This window comes from Helianthus annuus, chromosome 10, assembly GCF_002127325.2.
Source record: "Helianthus annuus cultivar XRQ/B chromosome 10, HanXRQr2.0-SUNRISE, whole genome shotgun sequence".
NCBI lineage: Eukaryota > Viridiplantae > Streptophyta > Magnoliopsida > Asterales > Asteraceae > Helianthus > Helianthus annuus.
Genome location: NC_035442.2, coordinates 33622957 through 33627639, shown reverse-complemented (window position 1 = coordinate 33627639; position 4683 = coordinate 33622957).

Below are 4683 nucleotides of genomic sequence, written 5' to 3'. Positions count from 1 at the left end.
ACCTTATATTTGTTACACAAATATAATATCGTATATCTTTTATGGATATAAGTGCTAAAAATATTTATTTTTAACATCATAAATACGTTGTTGTACGTGTACGACATCCTTGTGAGAGTACACTTCAACAAGTGTATGTGAGTACATCATCATGTACTTGAGTCTTTTATACACATACATATACCGCATCTATATGTATATTTGCGTGTTCTATACGTGTACGTATACCGTATCTATACGTGTAGGTATACCGTATTTATACATGTAGGTACACCGTATTATACGTGTGGGTATACCATATTTATAATGTATTTTTACAATATATATTTATAAAAATATACATGTATTTTACATTGGGCCCAGCCTACATTTTAGTGTCATTGGGCCTAATCCATGTTTTTTGTCTTTGGGCCTAGCCCATGCCTTTAAGTTATTAGGCTTAGCACATTTTATTATTGTATTTGGGCCTAGTCCATGTTATTTATTAAAGTGGGCTTATTTAAGTGTTTATTGGAATGGGCCTTTGCCCATGTATTTAAGAGATTGGGCCTAGCCCAACATTTATTGTTTTAACCCAATATTAACTTTAAAGGCCCAATTTCATGTTCTTGCATCTTTTGTAATCGTTTACTAGTTATTACATAAGTATGGTAGTAAACTTTTATTACCACACTTAGTGTTCTTTTTATTATTAAAATTTCCGGTTTTAGTTGTCATTAATATATATATATATATATATATATATATATATATATATATATATATATATATATATAGGGTAAGGTTCATGCGAGAACCACCCTTATTGCGAGAACCGCGAGAACCAATGTGAACACAAAATAAAATCTAAAAAAAATCAAAAAAGCACTCAAAAATTTTTTTTATTTTTTTTAATATTTTTTAACAAAAAATCGCTATATTTCGTTCCATAAAAAAAAAAAAACTTTTTTTTTCGAGTAATAGTTATCCATGCACATGTGCATATGTATCATTACTTCAACAATCGGTAATACATTATCAGGAATAGACAATTTCACTTTAATTTACAATACCATTAGTAATACACTACTTTTTACATTACCAATATTCAAAATGCACATGTGCATAATTAGGTATAACCATGATATAACGTGTTTTGGTACAAAAAGTTTGTGATTTTGAATGGAGAAGTAGACCCATATACATGTTTTTTGGTTAGTTATATCTAGTGGTTAATGGTTTGGTTATAGTTGTCAATTTTTTATGTAATATGTTGATTGGATGGTATAAATGGTGTTTACATACATGTAATAAAGTGAAAATATTGTTAATGGTATTGTATTATGGATGGTAGGAGGTAATGGTATTGTATTATGGATGGTAGGAGGTAATGGTAGTGTATTATGGATGGTATGATAGATGAAAGGGAAAGTGTATTCAAAGTGGTGTACCAAAACACCTTATTTCATGTTGATACATATAATGCACATGTGCATTTCTAATATTGGTAATGTAAAAAGTAGTGTATTACATATGGTAGTGTAAATGAAAGTGCAATTGTCTAATATATGTAATGAATTACGGAATTTGTCAAAGAAATGACAGAAATGCACATGTGCATGCTTGTGTATTATGGATGGAATGATAGATGAAAGAGAAAGTAGTGTACCAAAACACCTTATTTCCTGTTGATACATATAGATGCACATGTGCATTTCTAACATTGGTAATGTAAAAGATAGTGTATTACACGTAGTAGTGTAAATGAAAGTGCAATTGACTATTATTTGTAATGAATTACGGAATTTGACAAAGAAACGACACATATGCACATGTGCATGGATAACTGTTACTCGAAAAAAAATTTTTTTTTTGAATTTTTTTTATTTTTTTTATTAACAAAATATAGCGATTTTTTCAAAAAAAATAGTAAAAAAATAAAAAAAATTTTTTTGGGTGTTTTTTAGATTTTTTTAGGAATTACTGTTTGTGTTCACACTGGGTCTCGCGGTTCTCGCAATAAGGGGTGGTTCCTAACGGATCTTTGTCCTATATATATATATATATATATATATATATATATATATATATATATATATATGAAGTGTCTAAAAATAGTTTATTTTTAGACTTGTCGTAACGTTTGGTTTCTACGTATAGTTTTTGTGTCGAAGTTGTCCGTTTTGCCGATGAAGCATAAAGTGTCGTCCGACGTCTGTCGTCCGATGTTCACGCCTTGAGTTATGGTATCACACAAGTGTGCATTTTGAGTATGCGCGAAGGTTCGCGACCGTTGTTATAGTTGCGAATATTTGTGAGGTTTCGGTCGTAGTGTAGGTGTATATTTTTGTAAGTATTGTATGTATTATTTTAGTACGTATTCATAGTACTAATACATACACATAATTATACACATATTATACATCAAGTAGGGTATTTGAAGTATGTATATAATTTTCTCAAAAATTATGTTGATTGTTATACTTATAATTTTACCCACTTTATTTAATAAAAACAACTTTTATTGTTTAAATAAACTCTTGGATGGTTAAGACTTAATGTCACACCCCAACCGACGGCGGAAACATCGGGGTGAGACACTGAGCGAAACAGATTGTCCAGGAGAAATCCATAACAACTAAATTACCAGATAATTAACATTATGTCTCATACCATAACTTATCAAAATAAAACAGTTATTACAGACATAGATATCTCAAGACAAATCATAGTTCCGACAACTCAAAATATTAATTGTTTATTTATAGACTCTTCCTAACTTGATTCCACATAGCAAGCATCCTAGCATCTCAAACACCTGTCACATACGTTAAAATAGCGGTCAATACACATAGTGTAAAGATGAGCATACAAGTTTAATAGCATAATAGATAGCGAAATCGGTTTACGCATAACCAACATGTAACATGTAGCAAAGTGAAGCTAGTAGGTTATCGACAATGAAATATGCACAGACGTGACTGCGAGTTGTAGAATGTGCAACACATATCACCACTGTGACACGTGAAGTAAAGCCCTTAATAACCCATGTCCACGACAGGTGCTGAGTCCAAACTATAGTACTATCGTTGCTAAGGTGTCAGGCAACAATCACTGTGTAAACATAACATACAAGCATTCATCGAGTAACACGTATAACATGCAATAACAGTCAGCGTATAAAAGTGTTTGCGTTGTGTGTTGATTGTGATTTGAAATAGGTAACGTATGTAACACCCAAAAGTGCGTCAAGCAAAAAGGGTTTGAGTATACTCACAGATCGTGTTAAATAAATAACACAGTCTTGGATTGGATTGAAGGGAGCGCTGGAAAGTTAGCCTGATTACAGAACGATAGCGTAAGAGATGAACGGTGCGTTAACGGTGTTGCGTGAACTGAATGACGAAGGGTCATTTGATCGGATGATAATCCCGACGGATGGTCATCCGGTTGGATGGCCATTCGGTTGGATTGTCATTCGTTTGGGATGGATGTGTTTGTGTATGCTGACTTTGAAGTTTTTGTTGTAGCATTTTAGAATGAGAGAAGTATCTCTACCTTTCAGGTCATCCAGTCGAATGGTCATTCGGTCGGATGGCCGTTCGCTCGGATGGCGATCCGTTCCAGCGAGACATTTTTCAAGAACAAGTTCACAGCAGAATGGTCATTCGATCGGATGGTCGTCCAATCGGATGGCCATTCGTTTGGATACTAAAATTTATAAAATTTATAAGTATGTGGGACCACAAGTCATCCGATCGGATTGTCGTTCGATCGGATAGCAATTCGATCGGACGGCAGTCCGTTTGGTTACCTGATCGTTTGAAACTTGTAAAATTTGCTAAGTTTGAAAAGTTTACGGTTTGGCCGAGACGGTATGACAGCGTATTAAACAACGTAAACCCCACCAAGACCAAGTCATCCGATCGGGTGGGAATCACCCCGTTCAATAAGTTAATTGTTCTTGACGGTCGTTCATCTTCAACCCGTTAAGTCGGTCTCTTGTTGATAGACATCAGTTCTCAAACCGACACTTCACTAGAGAATGATGGAAGGCCTTAATGAGCTCAGATTCTATCGGTTTTGGGTAGAAAATTTATTGAAGAAAAATGGAAATCAGTTGGAAAATGTTTAGATCTAGGTGAAATCAGTGTTTAAACATGTTGAAATCTCTTAGATCTGAGTTGTTCTTGGTGGAATGAGGTCAAACTTTGAAGTTCATGAGAACCTATGATGACATCATCCTAGAACAGCCCAAATCAGCCGATTTCATGGTGAAAAGTTAAGATTTGATGGTGAAAATGATGAAGTAGTGTGTGTAGATCAAGAATGTACAATATTTGAGTCAAGAACTTACAAGAATCGCGAGGAATCGAGAGAAATAGAGCCAAAAGTGTGTTGATCGAACGAGAGCTGTCACATCACTTGAACAGTGATGTGGCAGGTGCTATTTATAGGTGAAAGGGTGAGAAGGGCGGTGTAGCAGGACGGATCGGAGGGCAATCCGATCGGATGGCCATCCGATCGGATGGTCATCCGGACGGATGACCATTCGATCAAATGGTCTTTCAATCAGATGGCTCAAGTGAGTTGGTTTTCGATGTTTTGTTTCGTGCGTTGAGCGTTGCGACGCGTTTAAGCGAGTATCGATTAAGCGATGCGATAGATTTAAATAATAGTCACACAAATAACATAACTAACTTA